Genomic DNA, 17,597 nt, shown 5'->3' with positions numbered 1-17,597 from the left:
AACAAGGCTTTAAATTCATGTGTTCTTGCTTTAAAAATTGACCTTAAAGCTTGGTGTTTATGAGGTTTCTGGTTTCTCTGCAGCCAGCTTCAAGCAATTAAAAACATAATGATAATCTACTCTTATCTAAATATCTTGTCTGCTGTGTCTTTTGTGTGCACTTGTCTTTGCCTCTGTGTGTGTGTGTGTGTGTGTGTGTGTGTGTGTGTGTGTGTGTGTGTGTGTGTGTGTGTGTGTGTGTGTGTGTGCCTCTTTGTGTGTGTGTGCCCCTGTGTGTGCTCCCTCTCACTGCATCACACTGAGCAGATCGGAGAGTTCCCAGCTCCTCGGCTGCCCTGGCAGGCCTCTGACAGTTCGTGCTGGCTGCCCTCCCAACCTGCCCATCCAACGGGACTCCAGCTGGCCTGCTGCTGCTGCCGTCACCTCTGCCTCCCTGCCACCGCCACCATCATCACCAGGGAGGCCGACTGAGTGAAGACAGGGGCGCAGAGGGAGAGAGGGAGAAGACGAGAGCTGCCAGCTTAAACCATCCTCACCCACTCACTGAGATGTTAAATCTGTTGTCGGCCTCTCCGTCTCTCGTCGCTGGCTTGCCCATTTGTATGCGAACGGTGAGTGTAACTCATTGCAGAGTGCTTCCTTTACCCATTCTGTCATCCAGGGGTGCACTCTCATCACATCTGCAGCTCTACACTGGTTTGAGAACCACTTATGATAACAACAGAACAATCAGTGAAAGCTTGTAGGGGAGAAACACATTTAGGTGTCAGTGTGGTCAGCTTCCCACAGTGAGAGCGATGTTGTCTCTGCACTTTAATGAAGCCCAGCCTGAGCAGGCTTTAATCAACCTGAGAGGAGGAGGAGGGGAGCCGATGTGATTATCTATTTATTAAGCAGCCCTCCTTGTGTTCTTTGGCACCTGCGTGTCCCATTAGAAGTGTCGGTCAGCAGTGCTGAGGGCAGCACATTGAACCTGCGTCACACCATAATTAGGCCCACACTCCACATAACAGTTCTGCTTGGCTCTGCTCTCAGGGGACACACTATCACAAACCCCAGACACCCGACCCCTTAGACACACACATCGAAGAGAAAGATACACACACACACTTCAACAAATAGAGTGAACACGTGCTGTTAAATGTTTAATCCATAACATTAGAAATTAACCTTTGATAGTCAAAGCTTTAGAGTACTTTACAGTCAATAAATCCCACATAGAAAACACTGAGGATACAACAAATATAAGTACATTGTAGCACTTTCAAAGAAAGAAAAGACAGATTAATCCTGCTGGTTACATGAGGAATCAAAAACACTCAAAATTTCTCTCAATTTAAGTGATGTCTGCGAGGGAGCTCAGGAAGGCAGGCTGAGCTTCTCCTTACTTCACATTTGTCATCACTCATTCTCACAGTCTCATGTCAAACCAGAGGCTGGCTTCGGAAGAACCAGAAGTCACATACACACCAAGCCAAAAAAAGCCATTTTCAAAGCAGAAATTAACCTATTTACAGCCTGGTTCAAAAAAACGTCTCCTGTCTGAGTCGTAAATTTTACTACCGGCACCCACTGTACGGTGAATTTTTTTCCAACTCGGCCGTCCAGAGGATATTAAGATCGTGAGCTCCCCCTATAAGAGGAACAGCTGAGGGTCACGTGACCGATAGGCACCCTATGGCTGTAGGCGAAGCCCTTGCCACTACCAATATGACTGCTAAAGCCGATGTGCTTCATTTTCTGTTTCAGAAACAGACGGGTGACGTCGGCGAGACTACGTCCATGTTTTATACAGTCTATGAGTCAAACATATCCTACTTTTTTGGGGTAAGTTACAAATTTACTAGTCTTTTTACATCACTTCCCCACCTTAGGGTCCACCCATTTCAGCAGTAAGGGTTTCAAGATCATGCCTCAGATCACTGCATTAAAAATGAATCTGCACATATCACAAATATTATTTTTATTTCATTTAATTTAAAGTGATACTCCGGGATGGAACAAGTTGGGTCCTATCACAAGGTTTAGGGCAGAAATTACCCCTACAGCAGTGATTTTGTGCAGCAGAAGCCCAGAGCGCTCACACAAAGACCCCCTCCCTGCTCGTCAGCCTGTTTCCTCTGCACTCAGACGGGGCCATATTTTACTTGACCAAAAACACAAATAAACGGACTCCCACCGAAAAAATCTGATATCGGTCTGCATCCACGGTTTATTTAGAGAATTTTCAGTGCGTTACTTTCACACAAAAACACCGCTAAATAAGGCTCTAGTTCTCCTCGTGTTGTAAAACGGCGCTACCTCCGCTGCAGAGCCACAGCTGGCTACGAGGTGCTCGCCACTTAGTGTATCAGTCCGCGTGCGCAGCGTGTCAGATATAAACAAATGCAGGTAGTCTGCCAGGACGAAGAGACACGATGACAACTAGAGCCTTATTTAGCGGTGTTTTTGTGTGAAAGTAACGCACTGAAAATTCTCTGAATAAAGCGTGAATGCAGACCGATATCAGATTTTTTTGGTGGGAGTCCATTTATTTGTGTTTTTGGTCAAGTAAAAAATGGCCCCGTCTGAGAATATAGGAAACCGGCTGATGAGCAGGGAGGGGGTGTTTGGTGTGTGCGCCCTGGGCTTCTGCTGCACAAAAACACCGCTGTAGTGGTAATTTCTGCCCTAAACCTTGTGATAGGACCCAACTTGTTCCATCCCGGAGTATCACTTTAAAGATTAAATCTCCAAAAATTACTCTTAGGGTGGTGACCTTGCCATAAAATCTGCCAGAACAGTTATTACACCTGTTATTTACACAAATCAATTTTCTGAAAAACAGTTTAAAAAACAGTTTTGAATACGTGTCTTTAAAATCAGAGAAGTGCTTTCGTTGCATGTTGAGCACATGTACTACAGGCCCATGCTGTGTTCATTTTCATTTCCTCTGCTCAGCTATTTCTGTCTCATTCATTTGAGCAAAGGTACATGTCAGCTTGTTAGCAACTCTTGTGTTGAACGAGATCAAAGAATCAAAGTAATCAGGTTTCTGATTAGTCACACACGATTACCACAGGGCTGTCAAGCTGCCAAATCCTATAATGTAACAACTTCTGCGTTTATATCCTCTTTTATGTCCCGGTGCCTTTTCTTATTTCACATCTATTAGCAACATACGTCTGCAGGGTTGGATGTCTGCCCGGCAATTAAACAACAGCCGGAAAATGTGATGAACGATGATAAGAAATAAGTACATACTTAGAGAGAGAAGACGGTGATGATTGAAATGTTCTTTCTCCCAAATCCACCCACAATTTTGGGTAATTTTAGTTTACTTTCAATATCCGCACTAAGTGGTATCCATGCATGCTAGCAAGCATCCTCTTTTTCTTTTCCAAATTAAATCCAATTTCAGACCGAGCTCCGCAGAAAGATTTATGTCTTGAGAGCTCGCAAAGTCTACAGGGAAGTGAGAATTCACCCACCACTTACACAAACTTCCATTATTATAAAAATGACGCCTCTGTTGCTTGGACACAGTAACAGAAGCCTCAGCAGACACAGAAAAGAATGAAAGGAGCTTACTTTTTTTCCTGGATTAAACATTTCTTCTTTTTTTGTGTCAGCAATGCATCAAAGCCGATCATATACCAGGTGTTGCTTTGGGTGAAGATTTAAATTTTTAGACTGTGAGAGGATGCGCTGTGATGAGGCTTCAACAACCTGGGTAAAGCGGTTCTCTGTAACTGCAAAACTTTACAACATCATGAATATTTGAAGTGTTGGCTGAGAATGTTAAAGTAGGCTCATATCACTCCCCCAAAAGCCCACTTAACCAAAGGATGAATAAAATAGATCTTGAAAGACCAAAAAACTCCAGCAGACATTCTCACAGTACATGAAAAAAAGCATGAAAATAACACTCTCCACTTAAATATGTATCACAAGTCGGGCTCTAAACATGTTATTACATTAATAAATCATTATTAATCATCTATTTGAAAGTACTAAGTCTCAGATTAATTTAACAAGGCTTTGATCAACTGCATCATTGAGCTGCAGAGCTTTGTAACATTCATGAACACAGTGTTTTCACTGAACAAAGCTTTCTCCTGCAGCTCGAAGTCACAGCCAAGGCAGCTTTCATTTTTTTAATGGGACAAAAAAGGGGTAAAAACATCAAATGCGTATCCATTACCTGTCATGAAGTAAGCGGTATCTAACGCCTAAAATTTTCTGACACATCACAAAGAGAACATTCCCCGAGGCTCTGTCTCTCTAGATATATTTTGGCCTCTGCTGTCATCCCATTCCTGCAGCAATATATGATTGATGTTCATGCAAGACAAGCTTAGTTTGTTGGCATTTATCAGGTTCTTTTGGTATCGAAGCAGTCCTTTTTGTTCAAACTGATATGAGAACAAAATACCTGCACATGTTTGCTTCAGTCAGTGTAACACATTGCTCTGTACCGAAGCTGCTTTAATGTAGTTTGTGTCAGCAGTAAATGGAAAATCTCTGTGTGGTGTGGAATTGAAGTCACTGGATTCCTTAACATAAGCCGCGTTTCCACCTAGCAGTCCGGGTCGGTTCAGTACGGTTTGGGACGGTTTGGTACTGTTAAGCCTGATCCCATTTGGGTTTCCACAGCAAACTGTGCCTTCTCGTGGTAGGGGTCGTGTAAGCCAGATGCGAAAAAACCCCAGCTGTTAAACAATAGCATGACGCTGTAGCAGCTCACCCCCTATTAAATCCAGCAAAGAAGAAAATCGTGACACGGTAAACAAAGAGCACAGATGGAAGACATGCAGCATTTTGCCCTCTCTTTGATTGGCCTGTAGCTCTTTGATACAAAGTCAGTCTGGCACCCATACGGAAGGGTCCCAAAAAAGTAGGCCGGCTCAACGCTGTTTTTGGGGATCTGTCCCGGGATAAGTCAGTGGAAACGCTGCAAAATGAGCGCCGTACTGAGACAAACTGAACCGGTGTGCTTGGTGGAAATGCATGGAAATAAAGTCATACATGGCTTTATTTAAGATCTCTTTGCAGTCCTTGCTTTTGCTCTCTTTAGCATCTTGTTTTGGTTTTGCAGCTTGTGGGTTTTGGTTCTGTCTAACTGTTTTTATAAAGATAATAAAAAAGAAAAAATCAACTTTTTTTTTTTTGTGACATTTAAGGCAAGCCAGATCTGTTACTTGGTAGAGACCAAAACGGAGCAAAAATGAAAGAGAATGGTTATCTAAAGCCTCGTTTCCACCAAGCAGTCCGGTTCGGTTCAGTACGGTTTGGTACCGTTTGGTAAGGGTAAGCCTGATCCCACTTGCTTTCCCACAGCAAACCATGCCCCCTCGTGGTAGGCGGTGCGCAAGCCGGGTCCTGAAAGCTGCATCTGTTAAATGATAGCTTGACGCCATTGCAGCGCAACACAATGTACGCCACGAAGAAAAGCAACAATAGAAAAAATTCAGTATTTTATCTTCTTTGGTATGGGCATGTGGTGCTCTGATACAAAGAACAATCAAGTTTTGTTTCAAAGAAGACTGTGTGCTGTCAGGAGAAAAACAGCCACTGTCGCATGGTGAGTGATGATTCATTCGACCAATCAATGGTCTGGAGTGTTGTAGCTCCACCTTCTGTGATCGGATCAGTTTAGTCTGGCACCCCTACGAAAGGGTGCCAAAAAGCGGGCTGGCTTGTCTCGGTTATTTGGGGATCTGTCCCAGGATTAGTCAGTGGAAATGCTGTAAAATGCATGCTGTGCCAAGACGGATCGAACTGAACCGCTTGGTGGAAATGGGGCTCAAGTAGTCAGAGAGATGACTCCAAAAGACACAAATAATGGTTAAAACTTCAGTGGAACAGCCACTAAATCAAATATCCAAGTCAGTAACATGTCTCTGTTTTTCATAGTTAGAGCTCCTCTCAAGTGGCCTGAAAATCAATAACATCACAGGATGAAGAATTTAAAAAACTGTATTTTCTGACAATTTAACAGGAGCGTTTTTAAATTTATTTTGTGATTCATATCATTGTTTTTTTCTTTTCCAAAAGAACGAGTGTAGGAAGGACATGTCACCAGCCTGAAGTCTGAAACTGCCGTTGCCAGCTTGAGCTTGTAATTCTAGAGAACACATGTTCTCCGAGTGTCTGTGTGGGCTTCCTCTGGCTGCTCAGTTTTTCTCCCACAGCCCAGACACATTCAAGTTAGCTGAGGTGAAAACTCATGATTGCTTGTAAGTGTGAATGTGGTTGTCATTCTATATGTTTAAGCACTGAAATAGACCAGGGACCTGCTCCTCTAAGGCTTCTCCAGAGGAGATGTACTCTGAAAAATCAAATATCCTCCCATGACCCAAACAGGTACAGGAGATAGAGGAACAGATGGAGAGATAAGCTTTGTCGGTAAGATCAGTGTTGTACTGACATACAGAGGGAAAGCTCATTAAAAAAGGTTATTTTCATTAGATTTGTGTTGTTATTACTGAAGCATTTTTCATTATAAACAGAGAAGTGGATTGAATCAGCGTGAATGAGTTCTCTAAAGCTTTAAATATCAGCCCTCTGTGTTTGCTCATATTTTCAAAATTGTGTTTGGTACTTTTGGAGCCAGATTGGATACGTGCCATGCATAAATGATGGTGTGCCTTTCCATTTTTGGTTTAAACAAACAGCAAAAGAAGACAATTTGAAGGAAAACTGGGTGAGCAGATGGTGGAACCATTATTTCCCTACATGTGAATCACAGTGCAAAATAGACACACAGCAGCAGTTTCAAGCTTTGTTTGACCACTCCATTACATTTGAAAGTGGGCACATCAGAAGGCAGCACTGAGTGAAAACAGCATGGTGTGGTGATGCTGCTGGTGGAAAAACTTTTATTGGTCAGTGATGATTGGCACATAAACACAGCTAGTTTTGAAGAATACCCTGTATTTTTAGTGTTCTGTGGAGGGACCATGTTTATGGTTCCTGTCTAGAGATTTAGATGTAAATAATTCAGAACGTATATCTTCATAAATTATAGATTTTTTTTACCATTTCTGTCATAAATATCCCCAGCTCGTTGGCTTATTTCTCCCTCTCTCTGTGTGCTGACGAAGAAAATGTGATTAGAATTCAGCTTCCATGGAAGTGAACATCCAGCCCTGTAAATCAAATCTGCTGGCTTATGAAGGAGAAGCAACAACAATTTTGAGAGCAATATGCAATATTCATTGTTCATAAATAATTAATTTGTTTGCTCACAACTCAGCCTAAAGTGATTGTGGCCCTTTTTCATCGGGGTGTATATCCATGGCACACTCGGTCCTGCTGAATGGAGTGGCATTTGTATTTCATTCACACACACAACACTTTACCCACACTTCATTGCTCTCTACTACTGCTACTGGCCCTGCCATGGCTCCAAGAGATAACGAGGATTCACAATGAGGCTTTCACACAGAATCAGGCACACAATCTGCTGCATTTAAAGAACATAGTTGCACTTAAATTGTATCCTTCTCATGATACAGGCTATTATCTGGATGTGTGGTGCATTAAAGCTACTAACAGTCATTGCTCAGAGCACTTAGCGTGCTAAGAGTTTAACTATAGAAGATTTAGTGCTGATCTCAGGTTATCTGAGATGCTAACCCATACGTAGTTCTACCTTGTTTTCGGTGGAGTCAGTGATGTGATTTTTTTTTGTGAGACACCCAGCTTCAATCAGGGATCCACCCTCACTAATGCTCCATTCTCAGGCTGAAGTCTTACCCAGCATGCAGTATACAAGATCACAAGCAAAGCATATACGCACTTCAAACACACACCAAGTCAAGCATCATTATCAACAAAACTGCAAACTGCTACACGACCACAGAACAACTCTGCTCAGAACCAAATAGGACAGGCTTCCCTCTAACTTAATAATGATAACAAAAATAATCATTTTATTTGAATGGTGCCGTCCATATAACTCTAGGACACCAATTACAAAAGTTGAAAATACACAAAAAAATATAAAAATACAATAAAATATATGACTGAAAAAATAGTGCTGCACTATTAATTGAAATGCAATCGTGATTTGAGAAAGTTCAATCATGTCACTGCACAAAAGGCTGCAACTTGGGATTTCAATGGCTAAATGTGCGCCTATGTGTATACAAACATTACAAACTCTCTGACACCTGTCTGCTGTGCTGACTCGGTGTTTGTGCAGCATGGGTTGAATGATGAAAAATAAACTAACGAAGAAGCAAAAAGTAGAATGTCATAAAAGGTTCTTGTGCTTTAATGATTGCAATGGTTTGCTAACTACAGATGAGGGAGGGATTGAATTGAACAGAGTAAGCGCATTTTAACCGTTTTGTTTTGCGATGGGTTTTGAAGAGTGGGACTCAGTCAATGTTGTGGAGGTCAGGGGGGGAGCCAATTTCAGAGCTGTGGAGACGAGCAGCTGAATACCCTGCCTCCCATGGAAGAGAGAGATGGACACAGGGGACAGCATGGTGGAGGAAGAGGATTTTAGTGTGAGGACAGGGACAGGGGTGGAGACATGGAGGAGATCCCAGAGGTACAAGGTTGTGGATGGTTTTGTAAGTACTGATGTTCGATACCAATTTCCTTTCCGATCCGATACTGAGTAAAATTCAGGCTGGTATCAGTGATACCGATGCGATACCAATACTTTGTGTTAATACATGTAATGTGACTGGTAAATGTAAAACAAAGTACTGCATTGACAAGTTTGTCAACATTTTGAATTATTTATTCGACAGTTAAAGCAAATTAGACAGGTTTTACATTATAATGGATGTATATTAAATATAAAATGTTGTTTTTTTAATTCATCTTTTATAGTTTATATTTTTCTTAACTCACATTTCTGCTCATAAAGTTGTATCAACATTTACGGGTCTAGACCTGTAAATGTTTTTGTAAAGTGTCTTGAGATAACATTTGTTATGATTTGGCACTATACAAATAAAGATTGATTGATTGATTGACATTCACTTTTTTTATTGCAATTGTTCAGTGTAGTTTAATGACACCTTGTGTTAGCAATACACTTCAAACGATCACTTCTTTAGGTAACCTTACCTGGATCAATCTAGACTTTTTTGTGAGATTACCTCGTTGATACACATTTTATTGCTTCAAGTGAACTCATGCAGCTATTTATTGAAGCATTTACTTTGTTACTTATTTTAAAACCATATCTATTAATTCGAACAACAGCAAAAGTGCGTAGCAACTCTTAAAGCTCTACATTTTTTCCCTGTGTACCTTGATGATGTCTGCCTGAAGCACTGAGCTCAGCCAGAGACGTCTGTCTCGCCCTAGCAGCACCTGACGCTGAGCTCTCCTCCTCCTCTGTCCCCCTCATCATAAATGCTGTGCGCCATGTGTGGAGCTAAAATAGCACCACACATGACTTCTTTTGTGCTCTGCCATTCTGTCCTGTACAAATGGCAAGCTATATAGGCTGAGACTGAGTGAATGAGTGACAGACTGAACAGCGTGTAGCTGCACTTACACATACACTTACCCAGGCGGAAAAAAAGTAGTTCTCACTGAATAGCATATCATTTGTTCCTGTTAATGATTTATATTACCTCAAATGACTAAAGTATCAAAAGTATCAATATTATGGTTTTAGAATAGATTTTAGAGCACAGAGAGCTGGCACCGGAAGTATCAATATTTCAGTATCAATCTGCACATCACTATTCGTAAGTGAGCAACAGTATTTTGAACTGTATACTGTATGTGATGGGAAGCCAGTGGAGTTACAGTAAAAAAATATACTTAATGAAAATAAACATGGCATTTATAGCGACAATGGCAAGTGAAAAATGATTATATGAATACTTCCCAAGAGACCCCCAAAAGTTTGCAGTTCAGGTTTTCAGAAGGTCTCTTGTGTCAATTCAGGGGTCTTAGAGCCCCCTAGACCCCCACAATGTCACACACTGTTGTTAAGTGCAACATGTACTCTGTAATGAATGTACCCACAGTGAGAAATGTTGTGGGGTTTATTTTCCCCTTTTCTGCCCTGGTTCAGCCAAGGACAAAGAGGCCAACCTGGGCTTCACTTTACCTTCTTTACAGAGGGATAATTACATTCTCAGACACTGAGACAAGTAGAGCTGCATACTAAACCAGGAATCACCAAGAAGTCAAAGAGCTATAAATTGGGAAACTGTCTGTACTCGCTTGGATCATGGCATTTGTGATTAACGCAGCATTTGGAATACACTGCAGAGCTGTTGTATGACAAGAGCAGAAAAAAAAAAAACACTGCAAGGTCCATTTTGAATTAAAAACAAACAAAGCTAATTTGATGCTATTATCATAGATTCAATCCTTTTTTCTTTCTTTGTCTGACCATGGGGGCACTAGATGTGAGGCTATCATAAATGAAAAATGCTCACCTTTTGAGATTAAATATATTGTTTTAGTTCTGATTAGCTGTATTCAGGTAAAATGTTATCAGTCTGTTGCTATACTGACAAAATGATAAATGATGCCAAGTACCAAGTAGATGGTGTTTGAGCAATGTGGTTAAACACCTGTGTTGATTAGGTCACCATGTGGTGACCAACTCCACCCCTTGAACACCCTCATTGGGTGACCCATAGAGTGGAATGTTGTTAACGCTGGAGAGACATTTTACAGTGACAACCGTGAGAAACTAATGGCACACTCCCCCATACCGCCTAAGTTCATCAGCATCATCAGAAGCACCAAGGGATGCCATGTCGAGTCCTTTCTGAATGATGCCCATCAAATGCCTATGAGGTCCTGACTGACGTGCAGTGCCTGCTGTTCCTCTTCTTCTTCCTCCAAGGAAAACTAATGACAAACCAGAGTGCTGTGGTCTCTGGTCCAACATCTTGAGGATCTAGATCTTGCTGATAAAAATAGCACTACCTGCAAACACTGACTGGTGAAAGACAAATTACACAAACCCAAAAGCAGTGCTGTTACTCTGGCTCTCTAAATGAATATGTCAAAAGCAGCGCCCGTGAGATCATTAACCAACAAACATAGACCCTCAACAACTTTTAATCCCGAGTTAAAGTTACTGAGGATGGGCAAATGATGGGAAATGTAGAAGCTCGAATAAAAAAGGCAAGGACATCATTTAACACCTAAAATAACATCTGGCAAGCACAAAGCTTGGCACTTTCCAACCAATTTAAAAATTAATTTCCATGTCAAACCAATCCTCCTGTTTTGGACAAGAATAAAGGAAAATAAATACCAACCTAACCAACAGACCTTTTAATTTAAACCTCTAATTTCAGCCTCTTACTTCTCTTGGTTGTCGGCTGACCACACATACACTACTGCTCCAATAAAGATCAAATAGAACTTTATATGAGAGTGAGGAGCATGAATAACCTTATGAGGGGGTACAAAGCAAAATGTCAAGGATGGGAGGTGGACAGGATGGCAAATGGATCATAAGATTTGAGACCTGTTGGTCGATAGCCAGTAATAACTTGTAGAATACTGAAACCTAAGTTAGACAGTAATATTCCAATAACGATGCCAGGGAAAGGGTTTCTTTTCCTTTCTAGGTTATCTTTACTCTGGCTCTGTTTATATGTATATGTGTGCATCTCAAAAATTAGAAATATATATATATATATATATATATATATATATATATATATATATATATATATATATATATATATATATATATATATATATATATAAAGATTCATTTCAGTTGTCCAACTGTAAAATGTTTCAAGCATGTATTTCTTGTGATGGTTATGGCTGTTAGTTATTGAAAACCCCAAATATATTATCTAAAAAGGTTTATCTTTACAGTATTCACTAAACACAACCAATAAATCATTCTATAGTATGATCAACACAACAAAGGATACGGTCAACATGTCAACAATTTTTCCCTGTAGGCCAGGCCACATGTTATGATGAAGTGAGATGAATTTATGCATGAATTGATAGAAATAAATCATCTTTATCTAACTATTACAGTCACTGCAGAATATTGACTGATTAATTAAACTTCAAGCCTTGTAAACTAATAACCTTAAAAAAATCAGAAAAAGGAAGAAGCACTGCTGAACAGCAGGCCTGGAAGTAACAATATACGAAAAATAAATATGAATCCTCTCTTCTATGAATTTCATACAAATAAAGTGCAAAAATGTAAATAAGACTAAATCTGCGGCTCAACCACTGAAATATGTAAACGTGTGGATTCCACTTTTTAATCAAAAAAAGAAAAGGAACAATATGAAATGTTACTGACCTCCAGTTGTCAGTAAGAGTAACAAACCATACAGAATAAAGTGAACAAAGGGTATGGCTCTGCCAGCCACATTCATTTATCACCTATTCTACATAGGCTTTTTGCCAGAAAAAAACTGCAAATTGACTTTTGCCGGTCATTTATATGTGCACAATAGCTGGTTGGAGCTCCATTTGCACAATTATTGCATCCATGCAGTGAGGCATGGAAACCATCAGCAGGTGATACTGCTGATGTGTTATGGGCCCAGGTTGCTTTAATAGCCTTCAAATTGTCAGTATTTATTGATGTTTTTAATCTTTCTCTTGACAATAAACTCACTCATGGGTCCAGGAGTTTGCTAGCCAATCAAGCACATATAATAGTCACTAAACCAGCTTTTGTTTCTTTTGGCAGTGTGGGCAGGTGCCAAGTCCTGCTCGAAAATAAAATGAAATTTCCATAAAGCTTGTTAGCAGAGGCAAGTATGCAGTGCTCTTGTATTTATTGGTAGACTGCAACATTGACGATGGACTTCAGAAAAAACAGTGAACCAACCTGAGCTCCAAGCAGTTTGGATCTTGTGCCATTACACTTTTCCTCCAGACCATTGGTCCTTGATTCCCAAATGTTAATTTAAAAACGACTTTGGTTTGAAAAGAGGACTTTGGACCACTTGCACAGGGAAGATGCCACTGAAGTTGTCTCTAGTCTAGGAGTGGTTTGACATGAGGATCGGACAGTTGTTTTCAAATTCCTTGATACATTTGTGTGTGGTTGCTCTTGATGCTATAACTCCAGCTTTGCTCTTGGTTAAGTTCCCAAGGTATTGAATGGGTTTTATTGGACAGTCCTCTCAAGGCTGTGGTTGGTCCTGCTGCTTGTGCATCTTTTTCTACCACACTTTTTCCTTCCACTCAGATATACAGTAATGTCCAGTAATGTTTTTTAGATATGTAATATTTGGCAATGATACCAATTTGTTTTGCTCTGGTAAGAATTTAAATGAGCTTTTGTCTTGTGCAGAAATGGAGCTGGAAAATCTCAAAACTTGGTTTGATGCCAATAAATTATCTGTAAATATTAAGAAAAAAAAAAGTTTTGGGGGAATCTAAATGATAGTGATTGTAATGCTAAATTAAAAATCTGCAATGTTGACATTGAAAGAGTTTCTGAGACTAAAATCCTTGGGGTTGTCATTGATCAAAATCTAACATGGAAACAACACATTGAATACATTAAAGGGAAAATCTCACAATCACTTGCAATCCTGTATAAATCTAGAAATGTATTAAATTCCAAGGCCTTGCATTTGATTTACCACTCATTGATTCCTATATTTCTTAGCGTGCTGAATTGTGGGGATCCACCTTCAAAACCACCATAAATTCAATAACAAAACTGCAAAAACGAGCTATACGTATTATCAATAAGGCTGACTATTATGTTCACATGGAGCCATTGTTTCTAAATTCTCATGTTATGAAATTTTCTGATATGCTTTATTATAAAATAATGCAAATTATGTTCAAAGCAAAATCAAAAATGCTCCCTGACTCTTCTGGAATGATGCCAGCACAAATTTCAAAACGTGTCATTCTTTTTTTGTTTTTATGAAAATGGTGTGTAAAGCTATCTTTGAAACTTATAAGTGTGATTAATTATCTGTGTTGTATTTTCTTTGCTTTTCTAGAGGTTGGTAGCCTACAAAGTCGATAACATAGGATAGGCCTTTATAAGCAGTTTGCTTCTGCCTGTGCCTTTCAGTCATTTTTCAGCACATGACTCTTGATTCTGCAGGTGTTTCGAGTTAACAAGCTGATTAGAGTGTGACACTGTTTATCTAAAATATCGAACTTTTTGTTTACAGTGCTCTAATTTTATGAGGTACTACATTCAGGGTTTTCCTTCTCCTTTTCTTGCTAGCCTTAATTATCACAATCAAAATAAAAATGCAAACAAATGCTTGAATTTTTTCACCCAGTGTGCTGCCTCTAGAAATGTTTCATTTGATTTAAATTAATTACTTAAACAATTAAACTTTTCCACTATATTTGAATTATTGAGATGCACTGCTATAGCTTCATGAAGTTTTCAGATGAAACCGCAACCGCAGTGGACATCAAGTATAGGACAGTTTAATAAGCTAAGTAGGCTGGGTTCATACAGCTTAATTAGCATGCCATGTTAATGCTGTGCTGCCTCACCAAAACAGCCCTGACAGAATCAATCTGAGTTGGAAGGAATCACTTGGGAGTGCAAGTGATCAATAGGCTAATGGGAAGTTCTCTTGTGTTAAAAATGGACAGCTCTTCTTAATGACAGTATGGACAAGGGAACACATTGATCAGTGGATAATTTAATCAGATTGTACTGCTTGAGAATGCCTGTAGAAGTCCTGCTGTGTGCAAAAATCTTTTGGAATGGGTTATGTGTTGAGGGTAGAGTTGTGAGATTGACACTTTTGACATGGTGGTGAAAAGTTTTACAAAGCTTCAGATATGGAGGTGACTTTACCCCACTTCTGTGAATTCAATGACAATTCAGACTCTATGGACCAGCACTGATATCTCACCAGGGACAAAGCACAAAGGGCTTGGGTTTTTGGATTCTGACGGCATCTTGGTACTGGCTGCCATGAACCGCTGCACCTCATTGTGAAATCTACCTCCTTTTCACCCCAGTTATGTGTGTAAATACTGCCGACAGCCTCCTTGCTGCCGTGAATACTGAGCGTGTCAAAGTGCAGCTACCCAGGGAAAACGTTGGTGTCTGAGGGAGCATTTGTAGAATAGAAACACACGTCATGCCTGTCAGAATTGCCTTTTGTTTTTAGAGTTGAGCCTGTCTCTTTCTGAGAGATTTTACACTTGTCCATGCTAAAGAGAAGATGATTTTATTCTTCACAGAAAACACACAAAAAAATAGATGGAGTAAGCTCTTTTGTGTGGAACTGCATGGAAGAGCATTACAACAGATGTTGTTCAGGTTCCATTTACATAAAAGAGAATTATTGGTTGCTGTATTTGGTAACCAACTGGAAAAGTGTGCATTAAGTAACATGTTGTATCACAATAGGTAGTGCAGTAAGAATTTTATGTTTTTAATCTGCAGCAAAGAAAGGTGAAAAGTCCTATTTGTTGCCCTGACACCCACCATCACTTAAACTCCAGCTGGACTCAAATAAGCCATGTGAAGGCATTACTGCGCCATAAACGAATCATGACACACTGTAACTAAATCATCTGCCCACTTTTACATTTCACCCCTTCTAAAATTGTCTGCCAGCTCTGAGGTGACCTATTTTCTAGGTGAAACATTTGTCAACCCTGGAGCATGTTGGGGGATGCTTGACTGTGTCTTTTAGTTTAATGTGAATAAATGCATGTAGTTAGACATGTTAAATATTTCAATGTGATTGTCAGTATTTCATTCTCGTATGACTGTGTATACCCTGAATATTGTGGATGTGAGCAGTATGCTTTAAGATTTAGGTTATACAGATGAAAGGTAATAGCAGCATTAAGATTCTTTGAATTCAAACGCCTGTGTTTCCTCTGTCTTGTAATTCCCCCAGGATAAGTCTCTCAGTTCATCAGAGAGACATTTAAAGCAATCATACGCTTTAGATGCTGCTGTTGAAACTGATGTGGATAATTTAAATATCTTAAGAAAAAAAATGGCTGTAAGCTTTGCACTTCATGTGTAGGTAGAACTCTTTCCACAGGTGGCAAACTGCTTCTTTTTGACTCTACATATAGAACATGTTGTTCCTTTTGATATCTACTTATTTCCACCCAGAGCAGACTGATGCACCGGTGCCATCACCCTCTCATAGATAGGCAAGCAGAGATACATGCAGTCCTCCTTGGCTGAGCCTGGTCTTATATTTTTACTGTGGCATTAGCTGGGTCTGCTGGGTTTGACTATAAAGCCCAGAGAGGTTTCCCAAATGCCAAATTGTCTTGTTTCATTGCATATCTAACACCTTGTGGACTGTATGACTGAATACATTTAGTGAAATGTCATACACCTCTAAGCACAATAGTGGAGAGGGTATATTATATATATAATCCCCTTACGATGCTTCATGCAGACTCTGTAATCACACAAGGCTTCATAATTGCATCCCTTGCAATGTCAGTGCACAAAAGACGCTATAGACATTCTTGATAGAAAGGGTCCTTTATACTCAACCTGGAAAACTGAAGGGAGGCCGTGAGAGTGAGAGAAAGAGAAGCTGAGAGCAGAGGCATACATAAAAGACCGATGAGGAGGTACAATCTAAGCGCCCCCTGTGGCCTCCTGCTCATATGTTTTTATGTACTTATGTGTGATTATGGACAAACATTTTTTTTTTTATTTGAACAATCGTCTTAAGGGATTTATATGTTGCCTCTCTGCTGGATTACTTTTTAAGACATTTTTACACACATAAATGTGTGGGTGTGTAAAGCTGCGTTTCCACCAAGCAGTACGGGTCGGTTCAGTACGGTTCAGTACGGTTTGGGACAGTTAAGTCTCATCCCGTTTGCGTTTCCACAGCAAACTGTGCCCTCTTGTGGTGGGCGGCGTGTAAGCCGGATGCTGGAAGCCGCAGCTGGTAAACAGTAGCCCGACGCCGTAGCAGCTTACCCCGCTGTTAAATCCAACAAAGAAGAAAACGCGACACAGTAAACAAAGAGCACGGATGGAAGACATGCAGCATTTCGTCCTCTCTGTGATTTTCATGTAGCTCTCTGTTACAAAGTGCAATCAAGCTTCGTTTCAGAGAAGTCTGTGTGCCACCAGGAGAAATGCAGCCGCTGTCGGGGTAAGTGACGATTCTTTTGACCAATCAACCGTCTGCAGTGTGTTGCTCCACCTCCCGAGAGCGGATCGGTTCAGTCTGGCACCCATACGAAAGGGTCCCAAAAAAGTGGGACGGCTCGTCTCGGTTTTTAGGGATCCGTCCCGGGATGAGTCAGTGGAAACGCCGCTAAAAGCGCACCGTACCGAGACGAACCGACCCGGACTGCTTGGTGGAAACGCGGCTTATGTGTGTACACCTTTGACTGCACATAGAGTGGATAGTATGACTCCACCATTTAACATTGTAAGGTTTTGAAGCCAAAATACCCCCATCACAGGTGCAGCCATTGGTAGCAGTTGTGCAACCAGAGTCTGCGCAGTAGAGACTGTGAGGGACTCTGGGAGAATCTGAGCGTAGCTGGGTGACAAAAATAATAATAAGAGTCTAATCTCTTCTTGGCTCTCCCTCCCGACATATTTCATAATCCCCGAAAAAAAGGACGGTAGCTGTCAATCCTCGTTAAACATCAGCCCCATTTTTAACCTCTCATACTGTAACTAATGA

The 17,597-nt window shown here is 40.5% G+C and overlaps 1 protein-coding gene across 4 annotated transcripts in view; it reads left to right on the top strand.

Moving 5' to 3' along the window:
• The first annotated feature begins 487 nt into the window (after positions 1-487).
• LOC141801688 (MAM domain-containing glycosylphosphatidylinositol anchor protein 2) overlaps positions 488-17,597 on the top strand; it is a 259,025-nt gene continuing 241,915 nt past the window's right edge. For 2 of the 4 annotated variants that reach the window (XM_074684831.1, XM_074684830.1), the window contains exon 1: positions 488-611. The gene's annotated coding sequence lies outside the window, so the exon portion shown is untranslated. The remainder of the gene's footprint in view (positions 612-17,597) is intronic. The other 2 variants (XM_074684833.1, XM_074684832.1) reach the window with 1 other exon arrangement.

Source organism: Halichoeres trimaculatus, unplaced genomic scaffold (assembly GCF_033239565.1).
Source record: "Halichoeres trimaculatus isolate MK-OKI-2021-1 unplaced genomic scaffold, fHalTri1.1 fHalTri1_scaffold_13, whole genome shotgun sequence".
NCBI classification, from domain to species: domain Eukaryota; kingdom Metazoa; phylum Chordata; class Actinopteri; order Labriformes; family Labridae; genus Halichoeres; species Halichoeres trimaculatus.
The sequence above is the reverse complement of the archived record's forward strand: the minus strand, read 5'-3'. Positions and strand labels throughout refer to the sequence as shown.